General features: G+C 39.0%; 2 long non-coding RNA genes across 8 annotated transcripts in view; one reads left to right on the top strand and one right to left on the bottom strand.

Moving 5' to 3' along the window:
- Nucleotides 1-21,800, top strand: part of LOC309654458 — a 595,613-nt gene that overhangs the window by 363,368 nt on the left and 210,445 nt on the right. The gene's annotated exons all lie outside the window — the stretch shown is intronic.
- LOC309654448 overlaps nt 1-21,800 on the bottom strand; it is a 173,888-nt gene that overhangs the window by 106,075 nt on the left and 46,013 nt on the right. Inside the window, exon 2 of one of the 7 annotated variants that reach the window (XR_014260252.1) lies at nt 15,270-17,470. The exons of the other annotated variants lie outside the window; for them this stretch is intronic. This is a non-coding gene — a long non-coding RNA (uncharacterized lncRNA). The remainder of the gene's footprint in view (nt 1-15,269; nt 17,471-21,800) is intronic. 7 annotated transcript variants of the gene reach the window in all.

Consider the following 21,800-nt stretch of genomic DNA (forward strand, 5'->3'; position numbering starts at 1 on the left):
ATTCAGGGGTAAATACCCCACCACCAAATTCACTTTTCTTATCCTGCTTCAGGGAAACGTCTTTACAGAAATGGTTTAGGCTTTAACTTATTATATAACCCCTTTCTTTCCCCCACAATTTCCCTTCCAAAAATTAAGAGTTCAGTTGATTTTTTTTTTTCTATTTCATAGAGCTTCTTCAATTTTCTCTCAAGAAAGGCAAACTGTGGCTTCAGAAATCCACTGAGAATTAGAAGCACTTCAGAACAAGGGGGAGGGGATCCAGAGTTAATTACCCTAAACCTGCAGGTTGTGTTAGGAAGCCATCGCGATCACGTTTGCCTTGTAGTGCAGACCCACAGAGGCACCTGCAATTAATTCTGATGGCTACAAGCCACAGGGTACCTAACAGCTTATGGGGGCTTAAGAATGAATTAGGGATCTTCCATTTAAAAGGTCCCAGGAAAAAAATGGGGACAGATGCCAGATATGTTTACATTACTTATAGGGCTTAGCAATCATGAGGACTCCCATTTATTTTCTGGCAATGCCACTTTTTAATTTTGCCATGTTTTTAAGTGGCACTTGTCCTTTGGTGCCACAGTTGCACTGCCTTAATGCTACTTTTGCAAATAATGAGAATTCCTTTCTTTCTAAGATCCAGAAATCTTTGCGTGTCATTCTTTCCTAGGAGAAAAGAAATTGGTAATGATCTTCACCATTTGATGTTGGGCACACGTTTTATTTTTTAGTAAGAGATGATTTCACAGCAACACCTCATTAACATTCTATGTATTTCAAAATGAATACTATATGATACTGTTTACAAAGCTGGATTGGTACACAGTTTCTAGTTCAATTACAAAAGACACAAGATAGATTTTTTCAGGGCCACACAGAGTGCAATGTAAACTCAAAATCTTTGGGAAATATGCCCACACTCCAAAATGCTTACAGATGTGCCTCTTTTTGGTAAAATAAACTCTTCTTATGTTTGGTGTTTCCTTGGCACTGTCACAAGATGATTACATCATATTTAATGGCGAATGCATACATGTATACGCACCTGTGTGTGTGTATATATATATGGAATATACTCAGCCATAAAAAGGAATGAAATAATGCCATCTGCAGCAACATGGATGGACCTAGAGATTATCACACTAAGTGAAGTAAGCCAGACAAAGACAAATATCATATCGATATCACCTATATGTGGATCTAAAAAAAATGATTAAAATGAACTTATATACAAAACAGAAATAGACCCACAGAAACAGGAAACAAACTTATGGTTACCAAAGGGGAAAGGGGGAGAGGGATCACTTAGGAGTTTGGGCTTTATATATATATATATATATATATATATATATATATATATATATATATATATATATATATATATATATATATATATAGTAGATAACCAACAAGGACCTACTATATAGCACAGGGGACACAGGGAACTATACTCAGTATTTTGTAATAACCTACAAGGGAAAAGAATCTGAAAAAGAATATATATATATATATATGTATATGTACAAAACTGAATCACTTTGCTATATACCTGAAACTAACACATTATAAATCCACTATACTTCAATTAAAAAAATTTTCTAATTTAATGGTGAGGATAAAGGTGAGCACCACAGTGATTAAAAACAAATCGCCTCTGAGCACGACACCGTACGAAAGAAAGTTCTCAGAGGATAGAAAAACGGTTTACTTAAACCACTCCATACTAATAAACACTGTGGGGTTCTCAGTGTCCGTTGCCAGAAGATGCATTTTGTTAGGGCACATCAGGCTGGGATATGACTCATGGAATGTCACTTCAAGACTATTACAGAATGTGCATAAGATATAAACCAGAAAAGGCTGCATTTTAACCTCTGTGACGCATGCATTATGGACTGTGGTTTCAAGAAAGGGTTAGGAATCAGGATGCCACCGGGTGCAGGCTGAACAAACTTTCAGCCAAGAGAAAGAGAAGCATCAGCTTCCCAGGAGAGACCACGATGCAGAGCCCCATACATTACCTTAAATACTAGAACTATGTAAGTCTCTGGAGTTACAACTCTATGTAACTATGGATACTCTCTGAGCGTACAGGGTTTTGTGCTTTTCTCTCTCTCTTTTTTTTTTTTTTCCTGGTGTAAATATTTAAACTTCTCCATAACATCAGAGCTACAACTTACTTTCCTGGAATGAAATTCTAAAACTAATTGACAGCCAAACACTCTGTGGGATTTCTACAAGCCAACAGGTTTGTTTCCATTACAGAACACCCAGAGTTTTTACGTCTCTCAATTTTCACTATGTTACTGTTTCCCAGACCTCTAAGAACAGAGGGGCTCTAGTTCTTAGCTAACAAGGAAGGCACCAAGAGCATACTAGGAAGATTCACCTATTATCTGAACTGTCAACTTGAAATCTGCCTGACAGGCGGTGTTATAAAAATTTTTGCTAGCATTTGCTTTTGAACACTCTTTCACCTGGGTTTTTCAAAATCAGTTCCCTATGGAGATGCTATCTCTATTTATGCTTCTTTACAACTAAAGTCTTTAATGGCATCAGAAGTACTCAAGGCTGAAACCCAGCCTGAGAAGGTTATTGTCAAGAAGTGTACTCAGGCTCTACATGTAGACATGAGTTATTGTCAATATCTGTTCAATTATAGTGAAGATGATTTATAGTGGACAATTGGTTTTTTTCTTGCCTAACATTTTTTTGTTGCCTCCATCTCATCTTTCTAGTGTAATACCACTGCAATTTTTTGGAGGATGAATTATCTCCATCCTATTATGTACTGTCTGTTAGGGCTCTCAAACTGGATCAGGCATGTGATAGTTCAATCAGAGTGAACGTCAGGAGTTTTGCAGGAACTATAAGAAAAGTGGTATTCTCTTTCCCGGTGGGCATGATTTTGGAAAGATCTTTCCACTTTAAAGGTGGAGTTTGGACCTGCCGGGATGCCGCATGGAGACTGCGAATGGGGCTAACACAGTAGAAGGCAGAGAAATTCAGCATCGTGAGCTGGTAAGAGCCCTGCAGTAAGCTGTGTTTGAAAACAGACCCATCCCCGGATTCTTACTTCTGGAACCAATAATTCACTTTTTGGCTTAAGATGCTTTGGACCAGGAATTGCATTGTTTGTTACAGAAATCCAGAATTGTCAGATTTTTCTACCAAGTGTTAAGAATTGTTCATTATTTTGTCACTTGCTACTTATAATGAAATTTCAATGAGCTGTCTCAAGGAAGACAGAAGGGGGGGGCAAACATTTTGAATTTAGATATATTCCCCTGTTTTCACTTTTTCACAACTTTCGTCCTTTTCTTTTTCTCTCTCATCAAATATTTTGTCAGGATTAAGATGCTAATAAGCACTTCAGTGAGTTGATTAGGTTTTCACTGCTTTTTTTTTTTTTTTTTTTTACTGTGTCTCAGCATAGTTCCTGGTGTGCTGTTAGTGAAATTGTCAAATTAGGGCAAGAGAAAAAGAACACAGATGATTTATTGATTTGATAAGTAAACACCTGAGAGTTGGTTGCATTTGTTTTTAATAGAATGATGATGATGATGATAAAAATAATAATAATAGCTAGCCTTTCTTGAATGCTTTCTGCATGGGGAACACAACGGAAAGTGCTTGACATTAACTCACTTTATCCTTAAACCTACTTAGGAGGCAGTGGTGTGCTGACAAACCAATGCTGGGGGATGGGGAGTGTGATATTTTGATTTATGACACGAGATATATATTTGGTCTTTGTCCTTGTTTCCAGCACAGAGCTCCTAAAACCCTTGGAATTTCTAAAGTGCCGAGAGTGATCAAGGTGTCTTTTGTTATGTTAATGAGGCGACTTTTGGAATGCTCCTAGATCACTTAAGGATGAGGACTGGTCAGCAGAGGGACCAGCCACTTGATTAGAGAGTCGGAACTTTCAGTCCCATCCCCCTGACCTCTGGGGATGGGGGAGAGCCCGGCAGTTGAATCAATCACAACAGTGCCAATGAGTTAATCAACCATGGCTATATAATGAAGCCTCCACAAACACCTAAAAGGACTGGGTTCAAAGAGCTTCCAAGTTGGTGAACACACAGGGATTTGGGGAGAATGGCCCACTCCAAGAGGGCAGGGAAGCTCCGCGTCCCTTCCCACATACCTTGCCCTGTGCATCAATTCTATCCTGCTGTTCCGGAGTTATATCCTTCTGTAATAAACCAGTAATCCGGTAAGTATAATGTTTCTCTGTGTTCTGTGAACCACTCTAGCAAATTAATCAAAACTGAGGAAGGGGTCTTGGGAACCCCTGACTAAGTCAGTCGGTCAGAAGTAGGTGGGGCGGGGAGGGGAGGAAGGCAGTCTTGTTGGACTAAACCCTTAACCTGCAGAAACTGATGCTATCTCTGGTAGATAGTATCAGAATCAAGTTGAATTGTAGGACACCCAACTGGTGTCCCAAGCATTGCTTATTGGTATGAGGGAACCCCCCCCCCCTCCACCACAAACACATACACATTAGAATTGGGTCCAGGAACCTAATTTAGGGAGGGAACCCTGGTTTACAGAGTTTGCCAATTTCTGTGGTATAAATACTCTCACCAAGGCTGATTTCAAGCAGCCAATGGTTTAAACATTGGCTTAAAAAATTCTTGCATACTTAACAATTAGGCCTTGGCAGCTAGTCTAATAGACTCCAATACAACACTGGAGGAACCAGAATCCCAGAGACTATGCAGCTTACCCAAACCCAGCAGTCTGTAAACCCTGGTTTGGGCTACTCCAGAGCCCACACTCAATCTCTACATCCCTTTCTCATCATGGGGCAGGTTTTCACTGTCTATTTGAGAAAAGCATATGGGAAAGTATTTCAAATATCCTTTGCATTTAGATAAATTATATTTAGTGGGACCATTTAAAGAGCATTTGAGTTATCTGTATTTTACGGATAAAGGGAAAGACTTTATATTAAATATGGCATTTGTATTAACCACTATGTGTAACAGTCACCAAGCTCTTCTGCTACAGAATGTTTTGAAGATAACTTTTCTATGTCTAGTATGTCTGGGAATGTTAACGAAAATTGAAGAAATGATTAAAAAAGAATGGAGCACCGATTAAGGAGGATTTATCAGCATGTTTCAGCTCTAAACCCTATCCTAATTCAAGTGTTGCCATGTTTCTTAATCTTACTACAAGCCTTTCCAAGAGGTTTCCAGGAAATTTATGTGTGGGTTTTGAGCCCATGAAAAATACTGAGTTAAAACCATGGATTTAAAATCATTGTACTTGTGTGTGTGTGTATGCGTATGTCTATGTGTGTACATCAGTACCAAATATTCCCATACTGTGGAAAATTAAGTAAATTATAACTGATAAGATATAACCCACAGTACTTTCCTTTCATCACCCACACAGGCCTGACTACAGTCTTTCTTGACTCACAAGTAAAGGATTTTACATATATTGTTTATTATTTCAATCTAAGTCTGAAAACCACAACAAAGTAAAATTGATAACAATTATAAATATTAGATAATTGACATCTTAGCACAGCAGAGCTATTAGGGTTCACTAGATAACAGGCGTGAAATCACTTTGGGAAATTCAAGGCACTGTACAAATGTGAGGAATTAGTATTGAGTAAAAAAAAAAAAAACTCAAAGATAATTTCTCCACAGCTCAATTTATACACCTTATTTTCAAACTGTAAATTTATAACAAAGTAGAAACTTCCCTACTAAATACACGTAATAGAAGAACTAATAACTAAATGTGGCTCTAGGAGCTACATATTTTGTGTATATTTTAAGAAGCATCATTTTAGTGTCGACTGAAAAAATGCACAATGTGAGAGCTGTGAGTTAAGTTTTGTTTGGGGCAAAATGAGGGCTATAGCCCGGGAGACAGCATTTCAGATAGCTCTGAGAAACTGCTCCAAAGAGGTAGGGGGGAAGGTCAGTATACATGTGATTTTGGTGAAGGGGGGTACCTGCAATCAAGCACATATTTTTGCAGAAGGTTGCGGCTAGTCTCGTGAAGGTTACTGCTAGTCACAAGGAGCAGTTGTCACCATGAAGGATTTTAGTGCTTTTCTAGATATGAGGAGATGCAAGAATTGGGCTCATAAAATCTTCTCCTGAAAATATCTAACTAGCTGAAGGTCTGTTCTGCCGGTTTTTCCCAGAGCACAGAATGCCGCATTCCTGGTCTCCACCCTGAACTCCTTTCAGGGTGTGTTGAAGGTCAGCGGTCGCAGCAGCTTGTGATTTAATCCTTGTAGCGGCAGCTGGCAAGTGCCAATTTTTAGCTGGCATTAGTTTTTAGGAATCTTGATCATACCTCTATCCCTTAATAAAGGTATTATTTCTCTATAGGAAATAAGATAGAATTTTATATGTGAATATTTAGGTCAATTGTTGAGTTTTTAAGACCTCATACCATTAAGAAATTATTGTTAACTTTATTTAGGTAGGATAATCACATTGAGATTATATTTTTAAAACAGTTCTTATCTGTTGGAATTACATAATAAAATATTTATAGATGAAATAATATGATGTCTGGAATTTGCCTCAAAATATCTGGGAAGGGAGATGTGAGTGGAGGGCATAGATAAAATGAGATTGGCCATGTGTTGATAAAAGTTGAATCTGTGCTGATGGGCACATGGAGTCTGCTTACTAGTGAAAGAGTTTTTATATGTTTGAAGATTTCCATAATAACAGTTTAAGAAAACCCACCTTATACCAATATTTCAAACACTGTAGAACGTTTCTAAGGGCTGAATAAAAGGATATGGGAAGAATTCACTGCCAAAATCCCCACTTTTACTGACCTTACTGACTGACTTTTGTCCATTCTAGTCCCTACTCTCACATTGCTGCCAGAATTATATTTCTAAAAATTAAATTTATGCATGGAATCTCCTTGCTCAGAAGACTCTTGAGACCCCGTTGCCTCAAGGATACAGTTAGTCATTCTTTCTTTTGTAACTACATCACATTTTGGTCTTCATTCTCTTATAGAAACTTCCTATGTGGTATGAGCTTTTTCTGCTCTCATGTTTTTATCTCCTGCAAGACTCTAAGATCCACAGGGACAGAGAACGTATCTTTTTATCTTCCTATCTTCAGTACTTGGCACATTGTCTGGCATACGATAGATGCTCAAGAAACCTTTGGTTAATGAAATGGATGTGAAATACAAACAGATTATATCAAAGTAAATGTTTAGAACAATGGAACTTGGATAGGTAAGTAATAATGACTAGACAGTACTTAGTTGTTTGTTGTGTTTTTGTCTCTAACCCTTCTAAATAATGCAGGAAAGTTATTTATAATCACAATTAAAGGTGAAATAATACTATATAAAAGGTATTTATCTTTTAGTTGAAAAAAGCACAGGGTAATAAAATGTGTATAATTTATTTGCTACTTTTATATATATACATCTAAAAAAACTGTTAGGAATAGACTATCCTCAACAGATAGTAATACTATCTGGTAATTCTCTCAGTACAAGATTGTATTGCTTTAGTGTACAACCATAATCAAAAAATCATAATCAACTTGGGTGCTTTCCCACAAGCAAAAAAAGAAAGAAGTAGATAAATTGGATTTCATTAAAATTAAAAACTTTTGTTCATTAAAGGATACTATCAAGAGTGTAAAAAGACCACTCACAGCATGGGAGAAACTATTTGCAAATCATATTTTGGACAAGGGTCTAACACGTAAAAAATATAACTTCTACAACTCAACAACAAAAAGGCAAACAACACAATTAAAAAAATGAACATAGGACCTGAATAGACTTTTCTCCAAAGAAGATATACGAATGGCCAGCAAATACATGAAAAGATGCTCAACATCATTAGTCATTAGGGAAATGCAAGTCAAAACTACAAGGAAATATCACTTCATACCCTGTAGCATGGCTATAAGAAAAACAACAACAATGACAACAACATAACAAGAGCTGATGAGGATGTGGAGTAATTAGAACATGCATATGTTGCCAATAGGAATGTAAAATGGTGCGACCACTGCGTGCAATAATTTGGCAGTTCCTTAAAAAGTTAACACAGAGTTACCACGTGACCCAGTAATTCCATTTCTAGGGTTATACTCAAAAGAACTGTAAAAAGTGTTCAAACAAAAACTTGCACACTAATGTTCATAGAGACACTGCTCACAATAGCCAAAGGAGGAAACACCCAAATGTCTACTAACTAATGACTGGATAAAAAAAAAATGTAGTATATCATACAAAGGAGGATTATTCAGCCATGAAAAGGAATGAAGCACTGATACATTCTACAACATGGGTGAAACTTGAAAGCATGCTAAGTGAAAGAAGCCAGACACAAAAGGTCACATATTGTATGATTCCATTTATAGGAAATATCTAGAACAGTTAAATCCACAAAAACAGAAAGCAGATCAGTGGTTGTCAGAAACTGGGGGAATGTGCTTAATGGGTGTGGGGTTTCCTTTTGGGGTGATAAAAATGTTTTAGAAATAGATAGTGATGCTGGTTGCATGACATAGTGAATGTACTAAATGTTACTGAATTCACACTTTTAAATGGTAACAATGGTAAAGTTTATGTTATGTGTATTTTACCAAAATAAAAAATGATGTTTTCCAAGTCCACTTCCAGATATTATATTTTGGGGCACCTGGAATGGGGCCTAGGTGTATGTAATTTTCATACATATCCAGGCAATCTGGTGCAGGTGGCCTTGGGAACATAGTCTGAGAAACACTGACATACTGTTTCTCCAGTTATTTAATTATTTCCATGATAAAAAGCCTCATACCACATAATTTAGCATGGAAAATGCCTGAGACATCACACACTACTCTTCCAAAGTTCTTACTTCTTAAGATGGAAAACAGTTAACAACTTTAAATGATATTTCTCCAGGGCCTGGTTACATAAGCATGTGGACAGTCTCCACACTCAAAATGTCCCATGACATCTGGAATCACAGTCCTGTTACATGATCAAGGCTCTCTCTCCTATGCCCCTGATATCCTTTTCCTCTCTCTCATGTTTCAATACTTTTTCCTACTGTCTCCTTCCTCACAGCCTAAAACCATGCAGAGGTTTCTGCATCTTAATAAGGGACCTTCCTTGATTTCTGCTCAAATCCATACAGAGCCAAGATTCTTGAAAAGCCACTGGGTGTCTTCTCTCTCCACTTCCCTCTGCCTTCCACCTCCCAACCTGTATCCTGATTTAATCCTCAGAGCAACCCTAGGAGACTTGTACTATCTTTATTCCATTCTACTACAAAGAAAATGAGTCCTAGAATGATTAAGTGACTATTCAAGTTCATACAACCAGCAAATGTTAAAGAAAAAAAAAATCAAATCAAATCTCTAGATCCCAAGCTCTTAAACAGATCAGGGTTATAATAAGCTCTACCAGGATATAAGCTCCATGAGAACAGGAACTTTGTGCCTTAAAAAACACAACAACAACAACAACAGTGAATACTATTCTTTCCCTTGAATCTATAAGAGTACCATAATCGATGCTCAATGAATACTTATGAACTCAAAACAGCATATAAATGATACGCAAAGCTTTGAGAGTGGAGGATATTTAAGGAAGAAAATCCAAGTTTAATAGGTCTTGATCCATTTAGAGATGTAACAGTTTGCAAATGGTTAAACTCAAGTAAAGTCATCCTGATTTGGAAGTCTGCCACCATTTTTGTCCCAGGGAATTTTGTTGGGTAGCAACTGGAAACTTGCCCGTGAACATTCAAAAACCTCTGGTCTGAGACACTTGCATCTACATTAGCGACAGAGACGGGAAAAGTTCAGAAGAAAGGACTCTCAATTGTGACTTAGTTCTTTTTATTAAAGATGTAATCTGAAATAGGAAGGAAGATAAGAGAGGGTAGCTTCTTAACATATATATATGTTAAGATATCTTAACATATCAGTCTAAGAAAGTATATAAACGCATTTGAGCATTGTGCTTTTACAAACTACCTCTTTCATTCTTGTTTCAATGTAAATGCCTAGTATTTTAAAATTTCCTTTGATAAGCCTTTTCAAAACCACAGCTAGTAAGATGTATTTCTCACGTTTGAATTATTTTCCTTTAAATATTATTTTATTGACAGTAAAACAATGATTTGATTTATTTACCTATGGAATTTATCCATAATTAATTAATTACCTATTCTAAACAACTAAAATTAAATATTCTAAATATTTGCACCCTGTGGTATAGGAGACAGAAGGGAGGTGTGAGCATCAGGATGAAATAAAAAACATAGGAAATGAGCTTAGTTCATTGGCCTGTAAAATCAATCTAGTTTGCAAAACTGATTTGGCTTGCATTGTCTTATTTAAGATGGTCTAATTTTCACTGAGCCCTACACTCTGAGCCAGGCATTGTGCTAGATGACATCGATAAAAACACAAAGCAGAGTGTTCCCTACCATGATGGTCTTGCAGCTTCATAAGGTAATGTTTCACTATAGCTGAAAGATCTCAAAACACCTAGAACAAAACCCAATTTCAGATGTGTAAGGATCATCCAAAATACAGCCTAAAGTGAAAAATCTCTATTTCCCAACCTTCTTTCACTACATGCAAATATTTTCCTTCCATGTCACCTGACAACTGGAATATGGATTTCAAGAATAGGACAGGAAAGCTATCCCACACTGACAGAGCTGCAAGCCCTCCTCATCTTTGTTTCATTTTTCAGACCCTTAGCTACCTTTCCCTCTGTTCTCTATTACCCTTAACCTTAATACTTCCACCTGAAGCACCACAGTTGAACCCAGACTTTGAGGAGAATTCCAACTAAGGAACAAAACCATGTTCTAACTATTGTCAGTGATATCTTGAAACACTCAGAGTGGGCAGTGATTGGAAGGCTCCAGAGCACTGTCTCAGGACGCCAGCACATAAAGTGTGTTTTCTGTTGCAGTGCTCCAAGGAAATATTTTTCTTGCTAGTCACCGGAACAGCTGGTTGGGGATTTCCCTATTTTGTTAGACTGAATTAACTTGGCAAGAAAAATAGATGAATCTTTTAAACCCTCATCCCCTCCTTCCCCCCACAAGTCAGCTGTACCTCAGGAAAGGTAAAAAGCAAATAAGAAGTCAGACTGTGGTTATTCATCTACAAATGACTCAGATGACTGGGTCTCCCTTTCTGGGTTTCCCACCACCATGTAAGGAGGTTAAACAGGAAAAACAAAAAACAAAATCCATGTTACCAGCTACATACTCAATGCTTCTGCTCTCCAAAGACAATGAAATTCCATTCCAGAACTTAACTCCCCAAAAGGAAGCCAGATTGGTTATACAGATGGTATGTGCCCTACCTTCAATTTGTTCCTCCCCCCCGCTTCACCCCACTCAAAGTTCTTAATGATGGCCATATTTCTCCAATGCTAACCACTCATTCATTTTTTTCATTCAACAAGTAGTTTAGTTGTTAACATCCACTATAAGCCAGGCATAGTGATGAGAATTATAATACTGAGAAAAATCTGACAGGGCCTTATAGTCTGTTGGAGAAGAATGACATTGGTTAATGTGTAACACAAATGAGAACATAAGCTGTGTTGGTCAAGGAAAAATACAGTGTTATGACAACTTACCTAAAAGGACCAGATATGGACTGAGGTGGGGGTAGCTCAAGCAGGCAGAGCTGAAGGATGAGTCAACCATGTGGAAGCATGCAGGAGAAGGGTGAGATCTAGGCAGAGGAAACAGCATGTGCTAAGGCCCTGTGCCATGAGGGAGACTGGCATGTTAGAGAAACTGAAAGAAGATCAGCGAGGGTAGAATTCAGAGGATAAGGGGGAGAATAATGTAAAATGGAGCTAGATCTACCAAAACAGAGACATATTAGAACTAATAAGTGAGTTCAGCCAGGTTTCAGATATAAGATCAATGTATAATATTCAATTGAATTTCTACACACTAGCAATGAACAATCTGAAAATGAAATTAAGAAAATTTCATTTACAATAACATCAGAAAGAAAAAGATACTTAAGAATAAATTTAACAAAAGAAGTGTAAGACTTGTACATTGAAAACTGGGAAACGTTGTTGAAAATTTAAAGAAAACCCAAGTAAATGGAAAGGCATCCCACGTTCATGAATTGGAAGATTTAGTATCAAGATGGAAATGTTCTCCAAACTGATCCAGATTCAACACAATCCCTACCAATATCCTAGATGATATCTTTGCAGAAATTGACAAGCTGATCCTAAGATTCATATGGAAAATCAAGGAACTCAGAATAACCAAAACAATGGAAAAGGAAAACAAGTTGAGAGACACACACTTTCCAATTTCAAAACTTACTACAAAGCTACAGTAATCAAAACAGTGTAGTACTGATATGAAGATAGACATATAGATCAATGAAACAGAGTTGCAAATCCAGAAATAAATCCTTTTACCTTTATGGTTAATTGATTTTTGACAAGGGTACCAAGACAATTAATATGAAAGGATAGTCTTTTCAATAAATTGTGCCATAGCAACTGGATATCCACATGAAAAAGAAGGAAGTTGGACCTCTACCTCACACAATATACAAAAATTAACTCAAAATATATCATCAACCTAAACAAAGAGCTAAAACTGTAAAACTATGAGAAGAAAACATGGGAGTAAACCTTTTTAACCTTAGATTAGGCGATAGTTTCTCAGATATGACACCAAATTCACAGGTGACAAAAGGAAAAATAGATAAATTGGACTTCAACAAAATTACAAACTTTTGTGTTCCAAAGTACAAAGGAAAGTAAAAAGGCAACTCACAGAATGGGAGAAAAGATTCTCAAATCATGTATCAGATGAGGGACTTATATCTAAATATACTCTTACAACCCAACAATAAAAAAAGACCAACAATCCAATTTAAAAATAGGCACAGTCTACACTGAAAAAAAAAATAAAAAAGAATCTAGACACAGATTTTACACCCTTTACAAAAATTAACTCAAAATGCATCATAGACCTAAATGTAAATGCAAAAGTATAAAAGTCCTGGAAAATAACATAGGAGAAATTCCTAGATATAGCAATGACTTTTTAGATATAACAACAAAGGTATACTCTATGAAAGAAATAACTGATAAGCTGAACTTCATTAAAATTTAAAACTTCTGCTCTGCAAAAGGCAGTGTCTAGAAAATGAGAAGACAAACCACAGATTGGGAGAAAATATTTGCAAATGATGTACCTGATAAAGGTCTGTTCTCTAAAATATACAAAAAACTCTTAAAATACACACACACACATACATATTCTTTATATTCTTAAAAAATATTTTATTAAATATGGGAAACCTTAAAAAAGAAAGGCTGTTTAGAATAAAATGAGGGTTTATTCAAGAACAGGAGTGCTAAGTCTACAACTTTGGTTTTCATCTTTTTTTTTTTTTCGCTTTTTAAAATTGAGATACATACAGGTAAGTGCATGGATCTTAAGCATACAGTTCAATGACAGAGTCACACATCTGTATGACCCAGATTATACAGGTATTATTATTTTTCTTTCAGAGGTGATGAAAATGTTCTAAAATTGACTGTGGTAATGGTCACATCTATCCGTAAATATACTAAAAAACCACTCTACTGAATACTTTAAAGGGATGAATTTTATGTATATAAATTATATCTCAATTGTTTAAGTGGGGTTAGAAAGGTGGGGAGATACTAGACCTTTTCAGGCCCTGGAAGTGCAGAGGTACTGAGTTTCCCTGCCTCAACCAAAAGATGACTGAGCAGGCTCAAAACGTCCTTGCAGCAACCTGAGCCTTGGAAGACAGAACTGTCCAGAATATCTAAATGGTGCAGTTCACGTATGGTGGGGAAAGGCTGGGTTTCCATTGCCTGTGGATGGACCGTCCACTGCTCCTCTCTTCCTGGAAGTAGGATCTTCACTTCCTTGTGAGGCTCACCCTGGGTCAGTGAGACTGCATCCGGCAGCACGGCGGCTCCCGGGGCCATGTTCTCCACCGGAGAGTACCTGGCACACGCTTCTTGTCTTATCTGGGCTCTTGTTCCTCTGCCCGGCTCATCGATTTTTCGTAAAACAAGCAGGAAAGCATAACCTTTTGGGTCACACACGTGACCCTGCTACTCAGCTGAAGTGCAGGTCTTTGTCCAGCTGCCCCCTGCCCGGCTTCCTGTGGTGGCAGATATTGATTTTTCTCATGACAAAGCAAGTATTCACCCGTTCTGGAAGGCTGAGAATTTTTAATCCCCTGTTTCCGGGGAAGTACTGTGATACTGACAACCCCTTTAAGTAAAATGTCATAGAAGGAAAAACTAAATAAAGTGACTGTTGTCTGGGCAGAGGAGAGAGAGAGAAAAAGATGGTGATATTTACATAGACCTGACAGGTATCCAAAATAGAAAAAGTAGAAAGAAGGTTTTAAAAAGCAAGCATCTCAGATGGTCCCTCCAGGGAAGGAATTCCCTGTAGCCAGGCTCTAGGTACTTTTCCAGTAAAAATCCAACCACCACAAGAAACAACTCATTGTCCGATCATCTGACACTGTTGTGACCGACCTTGAAGTACTGGTGACTAAATCACACACTGCCGTGGGTAGAAGGAGAAAATCTTCCCTTTCTTTAGCAGTGATATTGAATGTGTAATGGCTGCTTATGTGGAGGAAGTTGGTTTAAGCAAGTGGTTCGGGGAAAAAAGAAACAGTTAGTAGCCTTCGGAATGAACGGATCTGCAGCCGTTTGAACGGTGTGAACAAGTCTGTGCAGGCAGACAGGAATGGGGTGAGGTCTCTGTGTGCCCTCACCCTCCACTGACTTGCCTCCTTGGTTGTGCAAGGAGCTAGCAGACTTGCCTCACCTCAGCACAGCACCAGTCAACCCAAGGCTGCAAATTTAGCTCTCTCCCCACCCTCCCGGGAGCGGCAATCTGCTGGTCCTCAGAATGTTCTCCTCCTATTGGTCTCACTGCAATTGACAGAGATAAAGGGATCAGCGCTGAAGAAAGACATCTGCAATGAACACTGAAAATGAAGGGAGTGGACCAGTGTACAGTGACACAAGGTGTGGCCTCAGCCAGGACCCAGAGACGCTCTCTGAATGTGGCGTAGAGGAGATGAATGGCACCCTAGCAAAGAGCAGGAAACCTGGGCCCGAGGACCCGGCAATGTCCTCGTTTTGAGACCATGACATTTTACTGATAGAGTTCAAGGGGATGCTCTTTTTTTTAAAGATGGGATTAGCAGGTATGACAAACTGGGTACAAATACCTGAAGATGATTATTTCAAAGTTTCCAGTTTGGTGAATGGGTTGAAGATCATCAGCATTTGGTGACACTGAGTAGCAGGTCAGGCAGTACGCAGACAGAGGCAGGCATGAGCTCCCTGCATTCGGCTCCCATAAAATACCAGTGTCTTACTCAGACTCTGAGCTAATAGCCTCAGGAAAAATAATTTATGCCATTCAGGACAACTCATACAGATGAAATGTGGAACCTGTTTTAGCCAGCTTTTTTTTTTTTTTAAGACAACTTTTCTGTAAATCAAACTACCTTGAGAAATAAATCCTGTAAACACTGTTAAGTAATTGCCAACGGCTCTTAAGCAGAGCAGTTCCCCACACCACCAACCTGCCCTTTCCCAGAACAACTTCACACTCTTCTTGAAGCACAACGAATACCTAAGTGGGTCTTGCCTTTGGTCATGTGGCATTGTGATTCCTCTGAGTGGCACTCTCTTCGTCACTGGGTTACACCGAGGAAAAATCAAGAGAGCTGCAAAACGTGTGCAACCCAAGCATTGGCAAATATGGAAGAGGCAACACAGTCAGTGTTTGTAGGACATACCACTTTCCAAGCTGTTCTAGGGGAACATTCTTCAGTGACTTCAAAGGGCTAAATGTTTACAACATTTACTGAGGGCCTACTAAGAGCTGGCCAGTGTGACAAAAGATTTACAAAATGAGGTTGACAAAGATTTACAAAATGAGGTTGAGTGGGCTTTAGGATAACCTAAGGCTGAGCTCTGTCTTCTTACTGCTGTCACTGTTAGAAGGTTAACAGTGGTTTTCAGTACTGAAACCAATGGATGACAGGTTCTATACAAATATGGCATAATGATGTTGATCCTTCTATCTGAAAGACTCAGAAGTAAAAAGTTCCTAGAGACGAGTAATTTGCTTAAAGATTAAAGTTTAACATTGAAGAAAGCAACAAAATCTAGAACTTTAGTGGTGGTGTCTGTCATTTGTTTTTAAAAGCAGCCAACAAATATTTACTGAATACATACTAAGTTTCTGGAATGATTTATAGAAGCATATGAAGCAGTTAGTCTCTGCTATTAGGGGCTTAAAGTCATGTTGGAGGATTTCACATAAACACACACAAACACAGTCCAACAATCCACACAATCCAACAATCCAAAATATCATGTAATCTCCAAACGAATGGCAATGTAGGAAATAATAATACAGGAAGTAATATAGGAGTTGCAAGAGGGAAGATTGTGGAGACCTTCATGGAGAGTTCCATGTAAGAGAAAGAAAGAATGGACATTGTACCCGCTAAAGGGGCAGGAGTCATCTGAGCAGAGATGAAGGGAGAAGTTATTCCAGGCAGGAGTGGAGTGATGGCCAGGCATAAAAGGCAGGAAAGTAAAAAGTGGGTCCAGGCAACAGTGAGACAGCGGACTAGCCATGGCAAAGGGGGTGAGGATGCAAGTGGTGGCTCTTATGCCTGGAAAAGTAGGTTGGGTCAGACTGAGGACATCAAGGGGTACATAATATACATATATCTTATTGCTGGTGATGTTAACCTTAATCCCATTGTTAGGGTGGTGTCTTCCTGGTCTCTACATTGTAAAGTTACAAAAATTAATAGGTATTTTGTGGTAGATGCAACACAATTTTAAGTTTAATCTGTATTATTAATATTTTCCCATTATTAACTCTACCTAATCAACAAAACAAGAAGTCAAATCCGGATTTGTAGCATTTGCCAGTTTCTGTGGTGTAAATACCCGCACCATGGCTGGTAATGAGCTTCCAACGTGACACCACTGAAAGGGGAGCTGGGAAGGGACACACGGTGCACATCATTATGTAGTACGCCCATCAGCCAGATGCAATAGATGTACGTAACCTCCAGAGCATAGATAATAGTGACACGTAGTGCAATAAGTAGGAAGTGATGAGTATGTATGACCTTTGTTTAGAAGAAAATTTGTGAGGTTACAGAATTTAATTTTTAGTAGTGGCTGTGTTTAACAACTGCCTCACAAAATTCCTGAAAATGTCACAGTTAGCTTTCATGACCTAGTAGGAGCGACTCCAGACACCACTGCAGGCACTGTTACCTGTACCCAGGTGGCCCTCCCAGGGCATCTTGTCGCAAAGTTGAAAGTGAGCAGCAAAGTCTCTCTTATATCCTTGTGGTCTGGCATTTGTTCCAACCACAGGAAATGTGTGCTTTAGCTAGAAAGAAGAGTAAAAATGGTTGTGTTGGTTCTTCATTCTAAGATACGGCTGCCAGGTACCTTTGCCAGACGAGGTGTTTAAGACGTATGTCTCTCAGTGTAGAAGGATCTGTGGTGAGATGTTGGGACTAGGAAACAAAACCCCAGTTTTATACCTACTACTTGCTTGGGGAGAAATTTCAGTTCTTTTTTTTTAACTGTTTGTTACTGTGGTAAAATATACATAATACAATATTTACCATTTTAACCATTTGTAAGTGTACAATTCTGTGACATTAAATACACTCGCAATGTTTTCAAGTTCCATCTATGTTGTAGCATATAAAAAAAGTTATTACTTTTTATAACTGAATATGATTCCACCACATTTTATTTATCCAGTCAACTGTGGATGGACACTTGGGTTTTTCCCCACCTTTTGGCTGTTGTGAATCTGTGAATAGATATTGCTTCTATGAACGCTGGTGTACAGAAATCTATTCAAGTTCGTGCTTTCAATTCTTTTGGATTATATACCTAAGAGTAGAATTGCTGGATCTTATGGTAATTCCGTTTAACTTTTTGAGGAACAGTGAGAAATTTCAGTTCTTTATCCTCATCCATAAGGGTGAGATGATTGCTAGTAGGTATATAATAAATACACAGACATAAGCAATGTTGATAAAAATGCCCAGCCTAGTATCTGGACAAAGTAGTAGGTACCCTTTTATATTTGTCTATCAATCGATCGAGCGATATAGATATAGATATATAACACAGATATATGTATGTATATGTGCATTTGTATTTTTTAAATTAGCAGACACTTCTGGAATGCTTACTAAATGGCAGTACTTTACATGCATTAATACATATTAATTCATTTAATTGTCATAACAATCCTGAATGGTCGGTAGGTGTTACTGTTATTATTGTTGTTACTATTATCCTTGTTTTTTTATAGACGTGTAGACTAAAACATAGGGAAGTTATGTAACTTGCCCAAGGCCAAAAAGCTACTAGGAAGTGTAGTAGCCAGGATTAACCCCAAGCTGTCTACCACCATAATTAACACGTGTTTTCAGACACTATAAAGTGTTACTTTTCTCCCTCATTTAGAGAAGAGGCATGAAAAAGAAACACAAAACACCATGTTTCTAGGTCTACGGCTCTTCTGCCAGCACATCCCACAAAGCAGACTATTGAAAGATTGGATTGTGATGGTTACAGTGAGTTTCTGAATAGGAGGTGTGGGGACTATGGAACGAGAGAGCCCTTACGATGAAGTCGACAGAGGAGGAAGCAGCACCATTTGCTGGGAAAGCTCTGCCGAGCCCTTCATGGCACCTGGGGACTCGTGGCCATGGAGGGTTGACTCCATGAAGCTTCCTCATTGCTCCTCCACTGACTGACCAGATTTGCTGGCAGGTCTCTCTGCCCTGACATGATTCAATTCCATTCTGCTATGATATAAAGGAACCATAGGATATCAGATCAAATGACTTCCTTTATGTTTTCAAAATTAGGAAAAGCAGATATCAGAACCAGTGGTTTTCAAACTTTCTGAGGGGGAGCAAGAAGACTTTTTTTGTTCTTTTGGTGGTGCTCTGCCTTTGGGGACTTTTTCAGTGGCTCCTGAAAAATCTCCTAAAATGCAGGGGTTTCATGGTACAGATGGAAAATTACAGTTCCATTTTAAATGCCTCATCATATAGCTGAGGACCTGAAAAACAGAAAGGTAAAGTGATTTTCCCAAAACCACACAGCAGGTACAACCAGGCTGCGAATCCTCCAGTTCCTAGCACACCTAGTGCTTTGTGCCTGACAGCCTGGTGTTATCGACTTTGGTGCTCACATGGTGTCTGTGAGCCACGGAGTCCCTGACACCTCTCAGCTGGTGACCCACTGGCCAAAGTGGGAATTCGCCCACCAATCCCAGGGCACAAGCAGGAGGAACTGGCAATTCCTGGTCAACAATTGCCAGCCTTGATGGCAGGTCCCTGCTCTGTTTGCAGAACAGATGTTGAGACAGAGGGATCATATCCTATTGTAATGGAAGCCATTTTAATGTATGCCTCGCCTATCTGTCTTCCATAAAGGTGCAACAGCCTTCCCTCTTTATCTGGCTGGAAGGTACAGTTATTTTTACTGTCAGGCACATAAAACATATAGAACCACTTGAATGGGCTTCTTTGGAATGCACAGAGAGTAGCTGCTCAGCACAAAGCAACTCAAATATTCTGTAAAGTTTTCATAATTCATGAAACCTGTTATTCGTGGAGGTTTTTCTTGAGACCCCATCAATAATCCCAGATTGCTTCTATGAGGAGCAGAGAAAGAAGACAGTGCTAGTTTCCTTATGGGTCTGCCTATCTGATCTATTTGTCTCATCCAACCAAATATGTACACAGGGCTCTCTCTTGATTGCTAACTCTCCTAGCGGTAACCTGTTTCTTGCCCCGGATTCTGGGTGTTTTGGAACAAGCTGTTTAACTATCTCGGGTCTCGGTTTATCAATTCATGTAAAGGACAAGTCTGGGTGTTGTCATGAGGACGACGTTCAGTTAATGTTTATAAACCATGGTGATGTTCTCAGATGAAAGATGTTCAGTGAACATAAAAATACTCAGCTATGATGATTAATGCATGGTCTTTGCCAATGAGATTATTTAAATGATGGAACAGTGGCTACTATTTTAATCTATAGACTCTCACTAAAGTTTCAGAGCACTTTCCCGACAATAAATCATGGCAAGTGTTATTTAATCCTCACTTTAGAGACCAAGAAGTTGAAGCACCATAACGCATGCGCTTTCCTCACGGGCAGGGGTTAAATTTAACCGTGAAAAATTATCAGTGTTGCTTCTCTTCCAGGACACTGTGCCCCGGACTAGGGAGTTTTGTAAAATATCCTGAGCTGATGCATTCTCCCTGGAGGAGGATGGAAGTGTCCACAGGAAATCCACTTAGCAAGCATGTATTGAGTCCTGGAGATACAAAGATGAGGGACTTAATGTACATTCTCAAAGCCCTTAGGATACAGAGAGAGGTGGAGGAGTAAGCACGTGTGATCACATATTTAGAGCCACACGTGCAAACGGAGAAGAGAGGGTCCAAAGGACAGTAAAGGGAATGTAGGGACATATTAAAAGTGATGTTTTGTTTGTTTGCAAATGTGCTTTGTTCATGAGTCTTCATTTAGGTTCCCTCAGAAGCAGATGCTGGGGCAAGGATTTGAGGTTTATCAGCGGTTCATTTGGAAGGTGAAGAAAGCATCACTGGGTGACGGGAAAGTGAGACAGGGACGGGAAGGCAGCTATCATTGAGGGCAACCAGGATGGTTTCTGGGGAAACACACACCTCAGAGCCATCCCGGGAAGGGGCAAGGTTGCTGGAGTGTTTATACCCCAACTCCTATCAGCTACTGAAGGGGGACTGCTCCTGGGGGTCAGTAATTCTTGCCTGGATTGTGTAGCAAAGTGGGCTGCAGACACCAGAGAAAGTCTCTGAATAAAGAAGCGGTGGCTATTGGGAGTCCTGTGCACTTAGGGATAAGGGTGAGGGGTACCAGCGGGGCATAGTGACTGCTCCACCTTTTAAAGAAAACCACCACTGGAATGCAAAGTACTATATTCTCTAGTACATGCCCTTGACTCTCTGGTTTAGAGATAATCATTTAACTGTCCATTTCAGTCAGTAGAGCACAGTTGCTATTAAGAGCAGGGACAGCCCTGGGGGAGGACTGGTTAAGAGGGAAAGACCGAGTTATGACTTACTGCTCATACTTGGACAAAAGACCCAGCTCTCTCCTCCTGTCCTTCACATCTCAGAATAGGCATCACCTCCTCAGCCTTCTTCCTGACCCTCCTGGGTCCCCCGGGGGATGCAGAGCTCACTCCTTTCACGGTGGTTATAACATCTACTTGCACTTTTGTATTTACTCATCCTTCTCCTTCAAAAGAATCAACTTCCTGAAGGCAGAGTCTGAGCCTAACAGAGAATCTTTCAAGTGATGCATGTGACCTTTTAAAGGAACAAAAATAATAAATCTTTTCTATTTTACAACTTTCCCTTTAGAACAAGAGTATGGGAGAGTGTGCCCTGCTCCAGAAGAAATGTAAGATGAGACGAAACTCATAGGTCGGCCATCGTGATACAATGAGCACAAAAGGAGACAGAAGGAAGGGAGATCCACTAGAATGATATGCGCTAGGGGTTAAAAATCAAGCAGTGATTTTTTAATACTGAGTTGCATGAGCTCTTTGTGTATTTTGGAGATTAATTCCTTGTTGGTTGCTTCATTTGCAAATATTTTCTCCCATTCAGAGAGTTGTCTTTTCATTTTGTTT

The sequence above is a fragment of the Balaenoptera physalus genome (assembly GCF_965194825.1).
Source record: "Balaenoptera physalus genome assembly, chromosome: 2".
NCBI lineage: Eukaryota > Metazoa > Chordata > Mammalia > Artiodactyla > Balaenopteridae > Balaenoptera > Balaenoptera physalus.